Source organism: Nomascus leucogenys, chromosome 2 (assembly GCF_006542625.1).
Source record: "Nomascus leucogenys isolate Asia chromosome 2, Asia_NLE_v1, whole genome shotgun sequence".
Lineage (NCBI taxonomy): Eukaryota > Metazoa > Chordata > Mammalia > Primates > Hylobatidae > Nomascus > Nomascus leucogenys.
Window position 1 is genome coordinate 55,119,974 of NC_044382.1, and position 23,596 is coordinate 55,143,569.

The window sequence follows — 23,596 nt, forward strand, 5'->3', positions numbered from 1 at the left end:
CCTTTGGGTTGTTGTAGGGGATTGGTGGGATAATATAAGGGATGAAAAGAATGAGACAAATAAGTAGTCTGTGGCGATGAAAACATTCCGTGTCTTGAATTGAATGTGGTGGTGGTGGTGGTGGTTACACAAATCCACACGTGATAAAACTGTATATAACTATACACACACACACACACACACATAAGTTCATATAAAACTGGTGAAACCTGAATAAGCCTTGTGATTTATATCAATGTCAATTTTCTGATGTTTTTGTTGTCCCATAGTTACGTGAGATGTCATCATTGGGGGAAAACTTGGTGAAGGCTATATAGGACCACTTGGTACATATTTTGGCAACTTCCTGTGAGTCTATGATTCTTTCAAAATAAAAAGAAAAAAAATAAAAATTCCCTTGAGCATAGCACTCCTACAAATGATCACCATTATTTTATTCCATGAAATAAAGCCTACACTTACCTCCCATTCTTCTCTCAGGCATTAATTCTATCACTTATAATCTCATTTCCCTTCTACCAATTCATTCCAATTATTTTCCTTGAGGCCTGTGACTCTTTGGCCCCTTCTAGAGGAATTTGATCATATGGTGAATATTCACTGCACTCTGTCCTGAATAACTCTAATTTGATGAAAGATGTTTGAGTAGGAAAATGAGAAGCAATTTCTAAAACACTGATGCATTAGTTTGTTCTCATGCTGCTAATAAAGACATACCCAAGACTAGGTAATTTATAAAGGAAAGAGGTGTAATCGACCTACAGTTCAGCATGGGTGGGGAGGCCTCCAGAAACTTGCAATCCTGGCAAAAGGGAAAGCAAATACATCCTTCTTCACATGGTGGCAGCCAGGGGAAGTGCAGAGTGAAGGTGGGGGAAAGCCCCTTATAAAACCATCGGATCCCATGAGAACTCACTCACTATCATGAGAACAACATGGAGATAACCGCCCCCATGATTCAATTCCCTCCTACCGGGTTCCTCCCACAACACATGGGAATTATGGGAACTACAATTCAAAATGAGATTTGGGTGGACTCAGCCAAACCGTATCACTTGAATTAAGCAAACTGCTTTACTGCTAAGTTTCTGAGATTCTTTAATAAGATGTTTTACTCTAGGAATCTCTGAGACTGTCAGGGCTTAAAGCAACACCCGAAGTTTCCTTCTACTTTCTTTCATGGAGCTAATTCATGGGACTGGTGTTCCGTAGAGACCAGTTTTAGAAATTTCGTTGTGGAGTATACAGTGACTACACCCCTATGCACCCATGCATGCTTACATATCATTCTGTTTTTGCATTCTTTCTTTCACCTCTGTGTTTCTTCATAATCCATGTTGTTGGTTCTATTCATATCTTTCTAAAGGCTCTCTCCCTGTGTGTGTGTGTGTGTGTGTGTGTGTAACCTTCCATCCCATTTCCCAAACTGTAATCCTTATTGTTTCACAAGATTTAGACTTCGGGATTCACATCGTTTATTCTGCCAGTCACTACTTGGTGTCCATTTTTATTTATCTCTATGAGTCCTTGCCCAAATCCGTCTCTTCAGCCAGATGATGCTTCTCTAATTCATACTCATATATCCAATCAATACCTAAGCACCTCCAATTGGTGTTGTGAAAGTACCTCCAAACCAACTGCTTCAAAATTGAATTGAAACCTCCCCAATCCTTCTTCCCAGTTTATTATTATTATTATTTCAGGAAAATCCATCTTCATCAATTCATTCATCTAAGTGAGATACCTGGGGGTCATTCTGGATCCCCTACCTGCCCTCTCTCAAAATCATAGTATTAGAACCAGCATTTGTAGGGTATCAATACTTTCCATGTGAAGTAAGTTTTATATACCCACTTTATTAGGGAAAATGAGGTTTAGATGTTTATACCAAAACAAATATGGTGGATGTATGTTGTAAATCCATGCCTTTGTAATGCCAAATTCCAGAGTCTTTTCACTTAATCACTCTACTTCTTTTAGAATCAATCCTTCAGACACATCTAACATTCATTCTTTCCTTCTAATTTTCTCTGCAAATTCCCATAGCTTCATTCCTAAACACTTGCAATGGTCTCCCTAGCTCACTTTCCACATCCAAACTTTCTCTTCTCCAATAACTCATACCACGAACAGATTCTCATGATCTTCAAAACACTTATTGGCTCCCATTGAATACTAGATTAACTTTCCAATTTTTAGTCTTGCATTAAAAATAATTTACAATATGTCCCCCTGCTTTATACCTGTATATGTAAAACTGCACTATTTTCTTTTTCTAATCAAACCCTCCCCTTTCTAACTTCTTATTTTTACCTGTGCATTTGGTTTACACATCCATTTATTGGAATCAAAATTTGAGGACTGGGAGTTCTGGATCCTAGTTCCAGATCAGGTTTCCTTGCCAAATATTTTTGAACAAATATCATTAAATAATATAAAGAACTGTCAGTAACACATGTGGTGAAGAAAGCAGGTGAAAAAGGGTGTAGTAACAAGAAAATATTGATGTGAATCCAAATGATTGCCCACAATCATATCTAGAAAGAATTGGTGAAAATATAGATGTGTTGATAGAAGCCCATATGGGGGAATAGTTACCAGATTACAGTGTGTCTTACAGAATAGGATTTGAGAAATCTTATTAGCTAACTTATTAGCTAACTTCCTACATGACCTGGCCTGAGATACTAAATAGTTTCCTTTGGTGAGCTCCTACTCAGGATGGCGTGAAGATTCGAGTGAAACTCAAGTCCTAATTATTATACTCCCCCTTGTTCTTGACATCCTAAGAGTAACAATTGCCTATTTAGTACACATAAAACAGGAAGACATATTGAGGGATCATAAAACTAATGGCAGAATTCATTGTTCTGCCTCATCAGTGATTTCCTATGGACTTTCATTTCCTCATAATAAATTAAAGACATTGGATTAATTAATGTGGTATGGTCACCCTTGTCTTGGAGTGCTGATTCTCTGAGCCTCCTGCTTATCAGCTAGTTTTGAATGAAGCCGTTTTGTTAGTGTGGCTTTCACTAGGCTGATCTCAGAGAACTATGAATTACTTTCTGCATAGGCAGGTTGTGACTACAGGGCCTCGGTAGATCATCTGCCTCTGTCTGAGCTTCCCTTGGAAAGCTCCCCTATAGGTCTTCATTTCTATTGCAGGTTTGATTCCCTGAGATGGAGATGAATGCTGCAATTACTTTATTATAGAGTACTCTTGGAATCAACACCTATGAAAGGATAAGGAAGGAAGAATTGGGTAGATGGAGTGATGAAGATGCAAGGTAGTTTCAACAAAGGATTCGAGTGATGTCATGAGGACATCTGAAGCTGGGATGGCCTTTTAGAGTTGGAATGAAGAAATAGGTCCTTATACTCCGGTGTCAACCAGACATTGGATGCATGCTGCACCAGTTGGGCAAGGCAGTACTCTTCCGCCAGGGCGCTTCCAAAGAGAACTTGTTGCTGAAAGGTATTTTCCAGCAGCATTTTCAGTAGCTGAATAAATAGGCTCTTTATTCATATGTGGGTATGTGTAGCCCATTACAATGGTGGATTATTTTTCCAAGTAAATTTTTGCGACTGAACATCAGTAATATCTGAGAGAGACATCAGAAGGCTTTGGGCTGGCAGAGGTGTCTTAAGGAGTGGTTAGACTCTTTGTACTCTCTCACTGCATGGAGAATGATATGGAACTAGTTATAGCTATTTGCAAATTCCTCAATACATTAATTGTTATTGATATTGGTAGAGTCATTTATTGCCTGGTGACTGTACCTCTTTCTCCCAACCCTTTGTTGTCTAGCTAATTTAACTCTTCAATTCATCTTCCAGCCAGAAGACATCATTTTTACTCCTTTTTGAATTAGATATCCATTGTTCTTTTGGATGAGACTAGGTTTACTTGTACAAATTTGACTTGATAGGTAGACAATCGGACGAGATAAATGGGAAAAATGAATGGATTTATGGATGAGTGGATGAGTGTGTCTGATGGAAAACAGTACCCTCTAGCCAGTTATTTGAATTCCTTCCTCGCTCCGTTCTGTTCAATGTCAAAGAGAAAGAAGGAGGCTAAAACTGAAATTCTGGCTTGAAGGAGGGAATAAAGTAAAATAAATTGCATCAGTGCCAAAAGGGAACATTCCTGCTGATCTCAAATGCACCATGTTTATGTACATCCCTATTCCCTTGCATGTGCAGTTATAGCCATCTTTGATTTCTTAGTCCCTACTCTGGCTCTCCACCCATCCTTCCTTATCCCAGAAAAAAAACTCCCCCTGACTACTCCTTCTTCAATAATATACGTTGTTCTCTGAACTAATTTAATATTCACTGCCTGAATAATGTATATCAGTATAAGAAAGATTTACTGATCACATACTTATATTCTGCACCAGGGATGGTGTTAAAACTTCAAGATTAAAAATAAATAGGCCGGGCGCAGTGGCTAACGCCTGTAATCCCAGCACTTTGGGAGGCCGAGGCGGCCGGATCACCTGTGGTCAGGAGTTCAAGACCAGCCTGACCAACATGGAGAAACCCCGTCTCTACTAAAAATACAAAATGAGCTCTGTATGGTGGCGCATGCCTGTAATCCCAACTACTTGGGAGACTGAGGCAGGAGAATCGCCTGAACCCGTGGGGTGGAGGTTGCGGTGAGCCGAGATTGTGCCATTGCACTCCAGCCTGGGTGATAGAGCGAGATTCTGTCTCTAAATAAATAAATAACCAAAGCTCATTTTCTCCCTCAAGAAGTTTTTTTTTTAATTTTTACATATTATATAGCAGTACAATATGGTAGTCATTATCATAGAAGTGCAAATCACTCAGGATAGATGGATAAAGTAATGATGCAGGAAGACCAGGTAGAGAATGTTGCCTGATGTGAGATTCTGAACCAGGAGTAGTACAGAGAAGTCAGAGTTAACTGGAGAGTCAGAAAAATAGTGTCTTCCTTAGGGAAACACACACACACACACACACACACACAGCCCCTCTTATGCATCTGTCATCAGAGCATATTGGGTCAATGAATGAATGATGACAAAGTTTGCACCATGTCATGTTCATAGTCATAAATCCACAAATTTAAGAAAAGGTTTTCTGTTTTTCATTTTTTTTTTTAGCTATTTTAAGGCTTTATTTTGAGTCTTGGTATTTCTCCTTATTTTCCAGTTTGCACCAAACTCATTTATAGTTTGATTTAAATAATGAGGCATTTTTCATAGTGATCTTTTCACACTTTAGAATACTCACTTGGTTGTTTTCCCCAAACATTTATATTAAGACATTTGGGAGGAAATGTGTAGTCAATTTTCAAACATTTCAAACAAATTTCAAAAGTCAGAAATCAAACATGCATTAAATCTAAATTTTAGCAGTTTATCAATGAAATAAAACAGGCTAAAATCTGAGTTGTCAGTTTGTCATTTTGGTTCAAGAAGGAACAGCTGAGGAAGTGCAGGCTTTCTCATAAGCTCAGTGCTATAGTATGAAGCACTTCGTTTATTGCCAACATTTTAATACATGTTGTTTTGAATTTTGAAGTTTTAAAATAATTACGTCTCTTACCACCCTCCTACACATGCATACTCTCATTAGGCTCAGGCTACAAAAGACAATGCGTTTTGCCCTAAACACACCATATTTTCTCATTCTTTTCAATTTTGTTCATGGGTTCATTCAGTGATAAATGCTTTTTGTAACATCTCTCTCTCACTCTGTTGCTTAACTTCCTGACTTCCACCATGAGAATTAGCCACTGTCTCCTCTGTCTAGCATACATCATATTAATGTGTGTCATTATTAATGTTTGGCACATGGGATGTGTTTAATAACATCTATTGAATTAAATAAATGCATAGACTACAAGAGAAAATGAAAGACCAGGAAATAAATGCTTTTGTAAAATCTCAATGAATGGAAACTTTGGATTTTTGCATTTTGTTATGTATAAATCTTGACATGAAAGAAAAATATTGTAAATAAATAATCAACTCTAGTTAATAATGTGCATACTGAAGTAGTTAGGGAAAGTGTACAGGTATCTGAGATTTACTTTGAAATGTGTTACAAATGATGGATGGACAAAGGGATAGATAGATGCGTGATTTTAAAAATGAGTATAGTAAAATATTTATGGTAGAAAGTAGGTGGGAGAGATGATTGCTCACCGTAAAATGCTCTCAACTTTGCCATATTTTTGAAAAAATTTATGATAAAATGTTTGGGAGAAAAAAGTAAGGTAAAAAGTAAAAATTGACCGCAGAATGTCTAAATGTAAACAAAGGAATCAGTATGATCCCCCTGGACTCTGATATTCAGCATTAACTCATTTTTTTTCGTTTACTTACTTTTAAACAGCTACTACAGTTCATATAACAATGTTGTGAACTCTTTGCACCCACACCCAAATATTTTTGAATCAATCTGAGATAGTAACACAACTCATAAGCCGACAGATTAATGATGGCTTATGTGTGGTTTTGAGGTGTGGGCAGGATGTTTTATGGCAACACCAACCCAACATTTGTCGCGGGATCGCAGGGAGCTCTGGCCCGAAGCCATTACATCATTCATATACAATATTTTATTTATTTGGATTTCAAGGAAATAAATTAAAGATCTATTTGAGGGATGAGCATGAAACTTTGGAAATCACATATCTCTTTCTTCAGACTTTAGCGTTCAGAGCAGACTCATAAATCTAGGGCTGGAGCTTGTTGGTTAGATCTAAGGAAAATAATGACTGCTTAGCTAGATAGAGCCCAGGATTAAGGCAAGAGTCAGCTACTCCCCAGGAAAGAGCACCAAATTCACAGGCTCATTCACTCAATTTATAAACTTAAGTATGCTAAAAATTCTCTTTACCTCAGTTGCCTTATCTGTGAAATGGGACAATAATCACCTGGAAATGCTGTTATGGATTTCCAGCTAAAAATGGGTGAAGGAACACCTGGGTTTGCCACTGATCCCTCCCAGCTTTTCACTAAAATGACAAGAAAAGCCTGAAAGAGGCAAAAGCCTAAACAATCAAAGAGAACAAGACAGAAAATCAAAGTCGAAAAGTGATGAAAACACAGATTTGGAAGATAGAAAACTGATGAAAGAGTGAAAACTGACTTCCTAAAATGGAGGCAGCTGGGGAATCCACAAAGAGCAAGCCCCTTTGTGTCTGAGAACTTAAGAAAGCCCCTAAAGTTAGACACTCCAGTTGTCTCAGAAGGCAGAATGAGTTGCAGAATCGAACTCAGAGGAGTTTTTCATATGACTTTATGTAAAGTCACTCAGATCCTCAAGTCACCTCTACTATTTAGGGAGACCAGGTAAACAACACTTACCAACTTCAGTGGAAGACTGTAAGTTTGATACCTAGAGAAAATGAACCAGAAACTCCAACCTTGAGCCACCAGGCACAGACAAGTGTGTAAATGAGGCATCATATCAAAAAGGGGGAGAGTAAGTGAATCTCTACAGACTTGAGAGGTGAGACGCCACCTCCAACCCCCTTTCCTTGCTTGGCTCCTATAATTTCGATGAGCAAATCTTAGAATTCTTGGAGATATGAGGTGGGTTTTTTTTGTTGTTTGTTTTTTGTTGTTGTTGTTGTTGTTTTGAGACAGAGTCTCATTCTGTCACCCAGGCTGGAGTGCAATGGCGCGATCTTGGCTCACTGCAACCTCCACCTCCTGGGTTCAAGTGATTCTCGTGTCTCAGCCTCCAGAGTAGCTGGGACTACAGGCATGGGCCTCCACACCTGGCTAATTTTTTGTATTTTTGTAGAGACAGGGTTTCACCATGTTGCCCAGGGTGGTCTCAAACTCTTGACCTCAGGTGATCCACCTGCCTCAGCCTCCCAAACTATTGGGATTACAGGTATGAGTCACTGCACCTGATTGAGTTTATTTTTTGACTAGAAAAACTGACCAGCTCAAGAGAAATAGAAAAAAAGTAAATAAATAGATGGATAGATGAGTGAATAGATGGATAGATAGGATAGGATACGATCCAATCCGATACAATACAATACAATACAGTACAACACAACACAACACAATAAAAATAGATTTTGACATTTGAAATCCTCTCAACAAAACAGCTGTATTTCTACCTTATCACCCATACAGTGGCTTTCATAAATTAATCTCCCCCCAGTACATGAAACTTTTAATCAGCCCTCTGGTTCTCATTTTAAGATGTGAATGACTGTCAGTGAACATCACCACTTTAGTGACATCACTAACAAGCATGACAGATACCAGATAAATAGACATATGTAGGGGGAAAATAGTGCACTTGAAGCAAACAGAAAAATGCTGTGAGTGAAGAATTCCTTATTTATATCACCAGGGAGATCAAAGCAGATAATGAATTCATGAAATAAGAACTAGATGCTACAGAAAAGGAATATACATAAATGGGAAAAATATCTTATATTAAAAATACCACATCAGAAGTAAAATTAGAAGGGCTGGAAGAGTTAAGGATCCTTCAGAGGAAAGGGGGAGAAAAGACACAAATAGAGGTTCTTTTCCACAGTTTAATATTTAATGTGTAGATGTTTTAAGAAGAATTAATAGTAAAAATGAAGTGGAAAAATTAAAGAAATTATTAAGAAAATGTTTCATGACTAACTGACTTATTTCAGATCTAAAGCTATATTAAGTGCCCAGCATATTTAGTGGGAAATGAATACAAGAGATGTCATCCTGAGATTTCATAATATGAGGCTAAAGAAATAATCCCAAAAGATTACAGCGAGGGGGAAAAGGAGCACAGAAGGAATTTGGAATAATAACGCAGCAGCAGCTAAATCTTTAAGACAAGAAGAAATACTTTCACAACTCTGAGGTAAAATTATTTTCAACCTAATATCCTATATCCAAGCAAACCAGCAACCAAGTGTGAGAGAGTTTTAAGATGATATTTTTAGACATGCAATCTTAAAATATTAGATGTACCATGCACCATTTCATGAAGCCTCTGGAATAGATATGCCACCAGCATGAAAGAGTGAGTCAAGAAAGATGAAGACTTGACATAGAAGAGATGACAGACACTTAACAGGAGAGAGGCAAAGGGAATATCCAGTCTGACGGTGAAGAGATGTCTCAAACCACAGTTGTATAGAGAACTTTGAGAGCAACCAGCCCGTATTGGAGCAAGATGGAGGCTTCAGCAAGGCTGTCTTCCAGGAAACAAAATGGAATTGATGGTCTAGACCACGTTGAAAGGAGATTTTGCCATTTTGTCAGAGATTCAGGAGATGTGTCATTGATAAAGTGGCAAAAAATTAAATGACAATTCCCTCAAAATTTTACCAGGCAACTATTATTTCCGGGGCGGGGAGGGTGGGGGGAGAGTATTTTTCAAGAAAGGAAGCACATTTATCATATACTGTGATAGTTATAAACACTGTTTATATGCATTCAAAAGTAAACGTAGTAAACACTGAATGTTGACTTACACAAAATATTAGATTTTTAGGAAATCAGAGAAAGAGAGAAAGGAGAGGGCTCGGGAAGAGGGAAGAGAAAGAAGAGAGAAAGATAATGTTTGACAAGGGACAGTGAGTATGAAAAAACTGGACCTCATCTACATGCTAGAAAATCGATAGATGATATCTAAAGATAAAAAAAGGAAAATAAGTATTAGCATATTATTTAGAAATAGAAAGGTGAAATAGAAAGGTGAATAGAATTGAAAACAATTAAGAGATTTGTGAACAGTTGTTTCTGGGAGGAAAATGCCAGATTGAGGAAGGTTTACTGAATTTTATTACTCATAGACCTAGGTGATTTCTTTAAAAAAACTATAAATACATTTTGCACAATTAGGGTTTATCAGTTTCATAGGCTAGTGCACATAGAAGGCAATGAGTCCTAGTGGTTAAGATGTAAACTCTGAGTTGTGTTATCAGGATTCATAGTCTGGCTGTGCCTTTAATGAGCTGTGTGACCATGAGCAACTTGTATTTTATTTTATTTTATTAATTTATTTTTGAGACGGAGTCTTGCTCTGTCGCCAGGCCGGAGTGCAGCGTTGCGATCTTGGCTCACTGCAACCTCCACCTCCTGGGTTCAAGTGATTCTCCTGCCACAGCATCCCGAGTAGCTGGGACTACAGGCGAACAACAGCATGCCTAGCTAATTTTTGTATTATTAGTAGAGACGGAGTTTCACCATATTGGCTAGGCGGGACTGGAACTCATGACCACGTGATCCGCCCATCTCAGCCTCCCAAATGAGCAACTTATTGATACTTTCATGGCTTTAATTCTTCCATCTGTAAAATGAAGCTAATTCCATAATAAAATAAAATGAAAAACCTATTTCATAGCTTTGTCTTAGGGATTGAAAAATTAGTAAATTTTAGCCTCTTAGAATAGTTTCCAGCAAGTACTAAGTGCTTAATAAGTATAGTATCTTTATTATGTACAGTCATTTTAAAAATGATGTGAACATGTAGAAATGCTTATTAATTATATGTTAATTAGCTAGATTTAGTATTTCTACAATGTCTGTCTTCAAAACAGTATGTTGTACACAGTAAATGCATACAATCTTCATTGTCCATTTAAAAACATAAATAAAAGGAAGTTATTATAGAACCAAAATAAACAATTAAATTAATAAAAGGATACTAAGAGCTGTTTTGAGAAGTCTATTACATTAAAAAAAAAGGAAATCACCTGGACATATAGTAATCTATAAGCAATAATTTTCTCTTTTTGTGAAGTTTTCTGTACTTTCCAAAGTTTATATAGTGAACATCTCATTTTTATGTTCAGAAATAAAACCTTGGTTTTAAAATGCAAATGAATTTTGGAAGATAAATCTGGCTGTCACAGGGAGAAATGATGTCAAGATTAAATGAGAAACGGTAACATCTGGCACACCCACACAAGATACAGGGTTTGTCCAAAGGTAACATTCTGAAAGCAAGGTGACTTAACTAGTTTTGTCCAATCTGGGCTCCAGTCGTCAGCTAAGGTCTTCAAAATACGTATGCCTATCTCCAACAATATCTGGAGAGATTGCTTTATTCAGATACGTGCAGCAACAGTAAAATATTTAGTCAAAAATTACTTAATCCATTACTCAGAAGCACTGCTCTTAATATATACTAGTGTTTAACAGGCAGTAAACAATTTTAAAATATTTGTTGATTGAGTAGATAAAGACTATTGAGGTAAGAACTACATACAGTTAACTGTATCATTATCTCAAGTGTAATTATGTAAAGCAACCCATAAGAGATCCTGATTATATTCTTGATATAAACTTTTAACTCCCTATTCATCAGAGAACTATTCAACCCCATCAGCAAGCACTGTCAGGGACAATTGTATCCACGGAAGTTTCTTTTGAACTTACCTTTTCTTGTGTTGCCTAAGTTCTGCTGATTTGCTTCTGTTTGTTCCTCTCCACATTGGTCTGCATTCAGCTGGTGAGTCCCTTATATCAAAGCCCTTGTCACTCTCTGCATAAAATCCCTCATTTTTGCTGATACTGTCATTAATGTTCAATTCATGTAACTTAGCATTGAAAAGGAAACTCTCTTTCCTCCAAAATGAATGGCAAATGTTTTCATTTATTCATTCATTTTGTCAACATATTGAGAACACAAGGAGTTCCTGATGTTCCCTGATAAGCAAGATGTTGTTCTTGACCTCAGGGAGCTTGAAGTCTAGGAGAGACAATGGGTGTTTCACCTTACATCCACAAACAATAGATGCATGCATGTGCTAAAAGACCTTGTCACTCAGATAAGGTGGGTGTGGGTAGACTTGCAAGGGCCCTACATTTACAGTAACTCAGGGCGTTTCCGCTTAACTTTTTCTCATCCCATTACTCTGATGAAAACTTTGAGTTCCATGAGCACTTAAAAACAAGTCTGTCTTGTTTAATATTTGTTTGTTTGTTTTTGAGATGGAATCTCACTGTGTCACCCAGGCTGGAGTGCAAGAGTCAAGAGTACGATCTCTGCTCACTGCAATCTCTGCCTCCCGGGTTCAAGCAATTCTCCCACCTCAGCCTCCCGAGTAGCTAGGATTACAGGAACCCACCATCATGCTCGGCTAATTTTTGTATTTTTGTAGAGACAAGGTTTCACCATGTTGGCCAGGCTGGTCTTGAACTCCTGGCCTCAGGTGATCTGCACGCCTTGGCCTCCCAAAGTGCTGGGATTACAGGTGTGAGCCACGGTGCCTGGCCTTGTTTAGTATTTTAACCCCTGTTTAGCACTGTGTCTCATATAGTAGGTGTTCCGTGAATATTGGTTGAGCAAATAAAATAAATGAATGGGCTATAGAAGATACACATTGAATGTTTGTATTCATTAAATGAATTTAATTCATCTTTTAAATGAAAGAGATCAAGCAGATGATCGCCACGTCCTGTTTCAGCTCAGATGCTTTAGTTATGTGTCAAGTGGATCTTTTCATAAGAATGTTGGCCTCTGTGGGATTTCCTTCAACTTGCCTTTAACTGCTTCAAAGAAAAGGCATCGAGCAATATATCTCATAGAGCCTTAGAATCAAATGCACAACGACTGAAGGTGTGAAAGAATGGACATGGGCCCTGGAGTCAAACCTGAGTTCTGATTCTGATGCTGCCTGTTACTAAATGAGAAGCCTAGGGTAACTCAGACCCAGTCTCCAGGCTTCGGTTTGTATCATCTCCAAAAAAGCAATAGCAATGTGTGCATGCCATGCAGAGGGCATTTAGTGCATATTTGTTGAAAAATAAACTCAACAAAGGTCAAAAAGAAATTATCCATATCATGTGACACAGTGTGCGGGTGTTCACTTCCTCTTTCCACACAGCTGACAAATACCATGATGATTCCTCTGATTTTGCAAGAAAGTGTGCATCATGTCAAATTTTTAAAGAAATAAAACTACACAACTTTTCTTCTTTCTTGCAGAATTTAAATAGAAATGAACAAGTGAAACGAGACAAGTAATTTATTAATTCATTTCACAATGGGCTCATATTACATTATCTTTAAGGTCCTTTAACAAACAAAAATTAATTTCTAGACCCATAAGTTGTTGGCACATTGATAGACTCCTTAATTACAGGGTCTTTGGTTTAGAAAATAATGATTGATTATTTCAGGCTGTATTTCACTTAGTTATGGATGAGACCCTGAATATTTGCACAGAGAAATTATTTCAAAGTTATTATGATTAATAAGTGTTATAGACAGGATGTCTGAGTTATTGCAGAATCGAGGACAATGAAAATAATTTTTTAGCATATCTGAAAGGGTTGTTCTGAGGCGGATGACAGGAAATGAGGAAAATGAGTTGTGCTTCTGTTGGTTTATTCCACAAATATTTATCTGATACTTTCTAAATACCAGACCCTGTGTTGGACACAAAAGATACAAAGCAAGATGAGGCATGATGCCAAGAAAACCACAGTATAATGGAGGAAACCAAATCTTGTACAAATAAATTCAATGTGATGGTAGAGGTGCCATATTAGAGTACATGGAAAGATTACAAGTGTGCCGGCCGGGCGCGGTGGCTCACGCTTGTAATCCCAGCACTTTGGGAGGCCGAGGCGGGCGGATCACGAGGTCAGGAGATCGAAACCACGGTGAAACCCCGTCTCTACTAAAAATACAAAAAATTAGCCGGGGGTGGTGGCAGGCGCCTGTAGTCCCAGCTACTCGGAGAGGCTGAGACAGGAGAATGGCGTGAACCCGGGAGGCAGAGCTTGCAGTGAGCCGAGATTGCGCCACTGCACTCCAGCCTGGGCGACAGAGCGAGACTCCGTCTCAAAAAAAAAAAAAAAAAAACAAGTGTGCCATTTCATCTGATGTTTTATATATATATATATATCACCTCACAATGGAGATGGCATGAGCTGAAAGCTGGAGACAAGTAGGGACCTCCTCGCTGGATAAAGCAGGGAAGCCATGCCAGGTTGCTGCAATAGCGAGAGCATAGGCTGGCAAGTAGAAGGCAGCATTGTGCTGAGAGGCTACTTTCAGGTACTTGGTCTTGGGGTGGAGGGTACAAATGGGTGAATGACAAGGATAAGGCTGGGGAGGTGAACTATCTGCTTGGAGTTTGCAAACAACAAGGAAAATAATCATATTCAAAACAAATTTACTGATATATAATAATTATACATTTGTATGGGGTACATGTGATATTTCGATACATGCGTACAATGTGTAATGATCAAATCAGGAAGTTTAGAGCATCTATCACCTTGAATATTTATCATTTATTGGTGCTGGGAACATTTTAAATCTTCACGTCTAGCTATTTTTAAATATATAACATAACATTGTTAACTAGAGTCACCCTACAGTGCCATCAAACACTAGAACTTACTCCTTTTATCTATGTTTGTACTCATTAACCTACCTCTCTTCATCCCTCCACCCCTTTGCAGACTTTGGTAAGTATCATTCTACAGATATATTTTTAAGGACACCATTCTGGTGACAACATGGCAACTTGAAGATGACTAGAACAATATGTCAAGTAAGGGTCTTAAAATAAAGTGTGTGGCTCCTTGAGGCTCCTTGAGGCTGTTTGGAAAATAATAAGGATAAATAGTGAGGGGAGGAGGGTGCTGAGGTCCCCCTTCCCTCACCATTTATCCTTATTGTTGAATATATTTGCTATATGCTGGATACAGTAAAGGTAAGATGACTCTTAGAATTCTAAGGGCACTGGGTGTGAGGCAGAGCAAGATTACTCATGGAAAGATGCAACTCAGTGAAAAAAGTAAGTCTGATGGGCTGGATAGCCTGCTGGTTCAATATTATCACAGGAGCCAAATTTACTTTCATTAATTAAGGAAGTATTCTTTTTTTGTTTGTTTGTTTGTTTGTTTGTTTGAGATGGAGTCTTGCTCTGTTGCCCAGGCTGGAGTGCAGTGCCACAGTCTCGGCTTATTGCAACCTCTGCCTCCCAGGTTCAAGCCATTCCCCTGCCTAGGCCTCCTCAGTAGCTGGGATTACAGGCACACACCACCACACCTGGCTAATTTTTGTATTGTTAGTAGAGAGAGGGTTTCACTATGTTGGCCAGGCTGGTCACAAACCCCTGACCTCAAGTGATCCGGCTGCCTCGGCCTCCCCAAGTGTTGAGATTACAGGCATGAGCCACTGTGCCCAGCCAGGGAAGTATTCTTAACTAGATGTAATAAAGTACTTGATGTAGATGTCTTGATTTTCAAAGCAGGGATCCAGGCTTTTTAGGCCTTCTTGTTGTTATAACTCTAAGCAAGGTATAGAGCTTTGCACTTTAGCCTTGCCGACAGAACATAGGAGGAAGCACAGTTCACAGTTATTTCTGTGGTTGTTGTTCCTGCTTTGGGATTCATTGCATGTTGTAAAATGGGAGAGAGACTCCTGGTTGATTCACAAAGTAAGGTGATCAGGAGAAGGTTTGGCCAGAGGTGTGAAAAAATATATAAAAACTCAAGGCTTCTCTTAAGTGGGGTTCCTAACCTATATTTGTGTGTTTATGTCCATAGGAATAAAAAATACAGGAGAATGAACTGTAATTCCAAGATGATCTGATGTGACTTCCATCTTCTTCCCATGGGCAATTCTTGAGATGTGATTCTGTTTGTATTTTGGCTCTCTTGTTATGTTCCATCTGCGTGGATGGAAATTTCCATCTGCTTGGATGGAAATTTCCATCTGCTTGGATGGAAAGTTTAAGGACACAGTAGTGATAATGGAGGTAAGATATCACTGGATGACCAGCTAAGGGTGCACCAGGACAAATAAAAGGAAAAGAAGTTGAGCATAAGTTAAACTATTATACTATGTGCATAGACAGGGTGAATTAAGGATTGTTCAAGGAATAATAAAAAAGCAAAAATTTAGAGAAGAAAATTTCATGACATGGGCAGGCAGAAGTCTTCCTCTTTTCACTTCCAACCTTTTGGTGCACCATTTCTTGGTCAAAATCCCTAGAGAGACAGCATTATGTACTGGGGCGCCCAAAATTGTTTGGAACTTTAGCTCAGTCACATGCTATCTATATGACCTGAGGACTGATTATTAAATCTTTCTGTTCTCGATTCCCTTACACATTCATTCGTTCATGAAAGCAGGCTGACATGAATGTCATTAATTTGGCAGTGATCAAATGAAAAAGGGAAGTCACATTTTACACGTGGGGAAACTAAGGTACAAAGTGATGTTACAGGGGTTTTATAGCAGAATCTAGACTTGATCCCAAGTTTCTTGATATTTACCACAAGCGTTTTCCATAGGAGATGGCAAAGGAGGGCTTTATTCTGCTTCAGAGGGGAATGGGACTATGAACTTGATTTGGGTTCCGTGGAATCATATCAGTATATTTCCTTTGTCCTCAGATTTGTTTAGAGTTGTGAAGCTTCAAGGGTAACTTGGGCAAAAATATTTGAGTAATTTATCAACCCTCCACTTTGCTTATGCTGCTCAGTTCTGGCCTAAAGGAGTCAAACTAGGGGCCTCCCTCACCGATAAAGCCCATCAATCATTCAATCCACCCTGGTCCCCAACCCACAGAGAAGAGCTGGTAAAGATAAAGGGACATTTGCTATCGTTTAGGGAACAGCCAGCACATAAATATGGTCATTCGAGATGCATGTCTTTTAAGAAAGAAATTGTTTTGCAATAAAGAAAAGTAATGATTATCAGGGCAAGAACCATGAAATAGCAGATTGGAAATAAAATATGCTTTTATTAAGTTCCCATTTCTGTGTGGCAGAAAGGGAAATAAATAACAGAATGCAGAGCTGGTAGCAGAGAAAATATTGCCAAGGGTGGAATCTAATGACTTGACTATGAAACAAAGACTCAGCTTTGGAGAGAGTTAAATATGTTGGTGAAATCAGAACAAATTTTCAAGTTCTCCACTGACCTGACATGCAATGCTTCTTTATTTCCTGACTTTTAAGCTCAAGATGGACCCTTTAAATTTTTGTATTCTAATCTCTCTCAATTTTATTCTAAGAAGTACTTAGCCATTATTAGGCTCAAATAAATCCTCTGATTCATTAGGATTCATTGAGATTTTATAAGATGGTGTTTTAAATAATACTCCAATTAACATTCTTTGTACTCTATGTTTTTATTCTCTGGTAATCTCTCTTTTGTCTCACCTCTGTGTGTTTCCTTGAAGCTATCATAGTCAATTTCATAGAATGAACACATACATATACACACACACACACACTTTTTCCTGGTAGGTTGTCCAGGCTGGATCCTGACTGCTTTTATTTTGTAGGTCACTGCAATGTCAAATTTATATAGATGTCTTTAGTAAATTGTGCTTTGTGCTAGGAAAAAAAAGTAGAAAATTGTTCATTTTTTTCTCTCCCATTCTGAAAAAAAGTCTAATTTTAGCATCTTGATAAATTTATAAATCAGGTTTTTAAGGGTTTTTTTTCAAGTTTCAGGTAACAGTAAGTTAAAATCTTATTCACAGATGCTTCATTAATTTTGTTATAAATAAATGTAAATACATTTCTTGATACATTTGGATATATCCCATAAATATATATGTATAAATAATGAATTCTCAGCAAGCAATATAGCACATTATTGTGTAGAGCATATTACAATGACAAGTATATTTAGAGTATGTGTTTAATGCATAATTCAAATTATCAAAACTTGGTTTTATAAATCATAGCAGAGTTTAGAAATGAACTTTTTGGTTTTTTTGTTTGTTTATTTGTTTTTTGAGACGAAGTCTCACTCTGTTGCCCAGGCTGGAGTGCAGAGGCGTGCTCTTGGCTCACTGCAAGCTCCACCTCCCGGATTCATGCCGTTCTCTTGCTTCAGCCTCCGGAGTAGCTGGGACTACACGTACCCACCACCATGCCCGGCTAATTTTTTTGTATTTTTAGTAGAGACGGGATTTCACCATATTAATCAGGATGGTCTCGATCTCCTGACCTCATGATCTGCCCGCCTTGGCCTCCCAAAGTGCTGGGATTACAGGCATGAGCCACCACGCCTGGCCGAACTTTTCAAATTTATATATGTAAATTTCTAGCAAGAATTTTTCTATTTTTCTTGTGAATGTGTGGGTTTGAATAATTATGTGATAGGCATCCACACATATTAATCGTTTCTAAGCATGACATAATTAATCTGTCCTAAATGTAGTATGAAGGTCTTTTTTTCTTTAAATCACTTTAGCTGCTATGGTAAAAGTGCCACAGCTTAATGCTTATCTCGTAGATATTTCTACCTCTGGTTTCCTCTTAACTCAATGAGTAGTTCGAACACTGGATTGCCTGGGCCATGATTTTTGCTTTTGTGTGATTCAGATGGAAAGCTAAAGAACCTGGAATTTATGCTGAAGAATAAAAGAGCCAAAAATCAACCTAAATGCCCATCAATGACAAACTGAATAAAGAAAATGTAGTACATATACACCATGGAATATTATGCAGTTATAAAAAAGAACAAGACCATGTCTTTTGCCAGAACAAGGATGGAACTGGAAGCATTATCCTTAGCAAACTAATGCAGCAAGAAAAAAAGCAAATACCACATGTTCTCACTTATAAGTGAGAGCTAAATTATGAGAACTCATGGATACAAAGAAATGAACAACAGACACTGGGGCCTACTTGAGGCTGAAGAGTGGGAGGAGGGAAAGGAGCAGAAAAAATAACTATTGAGTAATAGGCTTAATATCTGCTTAAGGAAATAATCTGTACAACAAACCCCCATGACATGAATTTACCTGTATAACAAACCTCCGCATGAACCCCTGAACCTAAACTAGAAGTTAAAAAAAAAAAAAAAAAAAAAAAAAACAGGAGCCAGGAACATTCAAGCTGTCTTCCTCTCTCTAGGAGCTACAGCTTCAAATATTTATCCTGAGGGTGTCAAAATAAGGATCATGAGCAAGGAAGGGGGCTGACATTGACCGTAAGTAGATGGTATCAGCTCAGCCTAGTCACAGAAGGTTAAATTTGAACCTATGTGTGAGTACAACTAGCCCAACATCAGAAAGTATGTCTGACCAGCCCAAGTGCCCTAACATGAAGAAGACAGCCTTACAGGAGTTTCCTGCTACTAGAAGCATTTATGCAAAGATAAGAAAAACCACTTGATGCTGGGTACAGTGGCTCACACCTATAATCCAGCACTTTGGGAGGCCAGAGCAGGCAGATCACTTGAGGTCAGGAGTTCGAGACCAGCCTGGCTAACATTTGAAACTCTGTCTCTACTAAAAATTCAAAAATTAGATGAGAGTGGCGGCATGTGCTTGTAATCCCAGCTACTCAGGAGGCTGAGGCAGGAGAATCACTTGAACCCAGAAGGCAGAGGTTACAGTGAGCTGAGATTGCACCACTGTACTGGGTGACAGAGCGAGACTCCGTAAAACAAAACAAAACAAAACAAAACAAACAAACAAAAAAAAACACTTGAGAGGAAGGAAGTTTCCTTTAGATGACCATGAAAGATTCCTTAAACTTGATCATTTTACTGTTCTTCCCCCAGGTCAAAGGATTTCTGGGGAGAACAATAACTCTTGTCAATACTGAAATAAGCAGGTCACATATTTTTGGTCCCATATGTTAATTTTATTATCTACAAAATTAATTTAGGGTCTAGCATGTTAGAATCTTGAAGCCAGGGGGTGCTTCTTGACATTTTCTGGTGAAGAGGTGTCAAGTCAACGATCTACTGTTGAAGGACAGAGAGCAAAACAATTTAATTAAAATAACACCGTATGTTAGGTTGGGCCTTGTTGTGGGTTGAATTGTATCCCCAGAAATTCACATGTTGAAGTCCTAACTCCCAGTACCTCAGAATGTGGCCTTATTTGGAAATAAGGTCATTGCACATATAACTGGTTAAGATGAAGTTATTAGGGTGGGCCCTAATCCACTATGACTGCTGTCCTTAGATAAATGCAAATCAAAACTACGAGATACCATCTCACACCAATCAGAATGGTTATTACTGAAAAGTCAAAAGTAACATGCTAGCGAGGTTGTAGAGCAAAGGGAATACTTAGACACTATTAGTGAGAGTTTAAATTAGTTCAACCATTGTGGAAGACAGCATGGCAATTCCTCAAAGACTTAAAGAAAAAAGTACCATTCAACCCAGCAATCCCATTACTGGGTATATACCCAAAGGAATATAAATTGTTCTGTCATAAAAACACATGCACATGCATGTTCATTGCAGCACTATCCACAATAGCAAAGACATGGAATCAACCTACATGCCCATCAATGATAGACTGGATGAAGAAAATGTGGTACATATACACCATGGAATACTATGCCACCATAAAAACAGAATGAGATCATTTGCAGTACATGGATGGAGCTGGAGGCCATTATTCTTAGAAAATTAACACAGGAACAGAAAACTAAATACTGCATGTTCTTACTTGTAAGGGAGAGCTAAATGATGAGAACTCATGGACACATAGAGGAGAACCACACACATTGGGGCCTACTGGAGGGTGGAGGGTGGGAAGAGGGAGAGGATCAGGAAAAGTAACTAATGGGTACTAGGCTTAATCCCTGGGTGATGAAATAATCTGTACAACAAACCCCCATGACACAAGTTTACCTATGTAACAAACCTGAACATAGGTACCCTTGAACTTAAAATAAAAGTTAAAAAAAAATTGAGACACAGAGACAGAAATACAGGGAGAACACCACGAGAAAATGGAGTTGAGTTTCCATAAGCCAAGAAACTACCAGAAACTAGGAGAGAGGCCTGAAGCAGGTTCTTCCCTAAGGCCTTCACAAGGAGCATGGCCTGGCCAACATCTTGATCAGACTTCTCTGAAACTATGACACAATATATTTCTCTTGTTCTAAGCCCCACAGTTAATGGTAATTCGACACATTGTTTTTGATAGTTTGTCTACAAACTAATATAGGCCTCCAATGCAGGAGTCCTGACTCCTGGCCGTCAGTCTTGCATCCCATGAAAGAAGAGAGTAGGGAAGCTTTTTATATTTAAGTGATAGATCTCCATCATTCTAATATATAGAAATTAAATTTGGGGGACTGATAGCTATTCAAGAATTGTTACCATCATTGATAAAAGAAGAATTATTGTGCAGTGTGCAGAGTACAAAAGCCCTCATAATCAGACCCCTCTTAGAATATGTCCAGTTCACATCAAAGTCTGAAGACTGATCAAGAAAGAGCACTTTCTTCTTATCTAAGAGTATTCCTTTTCCATATTTGAACATCTCTTTGAAAGTAATAGTGTAAATTATAACTCTTTCAAGGTACAAATAATGAAGCAAATCTTTACCTGTTTTCTTCTCCATATTACAGATATTGCCAGATTGTAGCATAGCACATCTACCTGTCTAGAATAATCCCTGGTCTGTTGGGTGAATAAATCTGGTGGCATCTGATACTTGGATCCCACTGGACTTTTGTTTATTTAGGTTTTGCTTGATTTGTAAAACACTTTGACACTTTTGTTACTTAATGTCTTCCTCTTACCAATTCCAGAAAGTAGGCAAGGAGACTAGTAATATTTCTATGTTAAATAAAAATGGTCTCAATCATTTAAGATTAAAAGATTAAGTAAACTGCTTAAAATTACACACCAAGTGCCGGGCGCAAGAGTTCATGCCTGTAATCCCAGCACTTTGGGAGGCCAACACCAGTGGATCATCTGAGGTCAGGAGTTTGCGACCAGCTGGCTATCATGGTGAGACTCCGTTTCTACTAAATATACAAAAAAATTAGCCAGGCGTGGTGGCATGCGCCTGTAATCTGAGCTACTCAGGAGGCTGAGGCAGGAGAATCGTTTGAATCCAGGAGGCAGAGGTTGCAGTGAGCCAAGATGGCACCATTGCACTCCAGCTTGGGCAACAAGAGCAAAACTCTGTCTCAAAAAAAAAAAAAGAAAAAAATTTACACTCCAAGTTAATGACAGAATAGGGACCAGGATATTGGTATTTGGTGCCAAATGCTTTTCATCTAGTAGATGTCTGTGCAGGTTTTAATTCTCTTCTCTAATCCTTCAAGATGTCTGCTTTCTTTGATATGAGACTCTCAAATATCTATTACTCTTGCTTTGGAAGGGTTAAGTATTTTGGCTTTATTGACTTCTTGTTTAACCAAGTGACTTGCATGGGGAATGAAATACGAGCTGAAAGGACATAAGCGTATTTCAGCAGAAACTTCATCATCGTGTAGTCCCAAGGTACATGGACCCTCAGGCATAAGCATGACAATATTCCCAACAGAAACTTCTCTCTCAGCTTGAGTTCTGTCATAAAAATAGCATGATACAGGCCACATCCAACACATGAGAGTCATGTAAACGGGATGACAATAATCCTTGGCCATCGCAAACTATTGAGATTTGGGGGCACTTTCTTAGCATAACGTCATGTAACCTACCTAATACAGCCTTCAAAGAAGTTACCTCCTCCATCCTGTCTCTGGAGGGAAGAAAAAGTTTTAATGTTATTTAAAAATCAATATAGTAAAAAATAGATATTTAATGTGTTCTATTATGACTTTATGTAGGCATTTAATTTATGATGTGCTTTAATATATTAATACAAATAGATTATATGCTCGTGTGTGATAAAACTAAAATCTATTGAACATCTATTATGTTTGTAAGCACTTTATACTTCATTATCTCCAACTCTCACATCAACCTTGAGATGTGATGTGGTAGGTTATACAAATCCTGATGAATTCTTCTCTATCCTACACCATGCCTTGGCAATGGAAGATGGCAGGTCCTCCATATCATATAAGAGCTAGGAAATTCTTTTTTTAAAAAAAGTTTCCTTCTTTTAAAAATGTGAAAATTAAATTTCAATGAAGAGAGAGGTATTTAAAATTATTTATTTAAGATTTGAGAGAGAGCTAGTATCAGAATGCAGGTACTCTCTACCTCAGTGTTAGCATAATAGACTACTTCAGAAGAAATAATTTTTTAGGCAAGTAAGTGTTGGGTTTGTGTTATTGCCTGCTCATATATAACACCATTTATCTGATGTTTCCCTGGGTCTGCAATGTTGAATTGCTTCCACTTTGCACAAAAAATATTTTGAGCCAGTTTTATAATTGGTATCATCAGGGATTCAGCTGCAGGCGTATTTTATAATATGCAGACAAGAAGGGGTTCTATATCACAAGGAAAGTGTGGAGTGGGAAAGTTAGAGTATTCGAGTGAATTCTCGGTTATAAGGGTTTCGAAGATAAATATCTACTTGCGGACTTACTAGGGTGAAAACCAACTCTACCAGACCAGAGATCATAGGGAGAAGGTAAAATCTAGTGGAGTTCTTTCAGGGCCAAAAAGGGTCAGCATAGTACATTTTATTTTAAAGGTCTTTATCTGTGAATGTAGGCACAGAAGGAGCTCTTCTGGGTATTGACCTGGCCTGGCCATCCAGAGGTGGGAGATGTGTGACCTTCAGCTCTGCAGGGGCGAAGGGAATGCTGGAGGCTATGGATGTGTAGTGGCATCAATTAAGAGATCACTACAGAGGATGACCTCATGCTATGGAAATGCCCCAGGCCAGGTTGCTCAATCAACCAAGAACTGAATGTGAGACTTAGCAACTAGAGAAGAGGCTGGA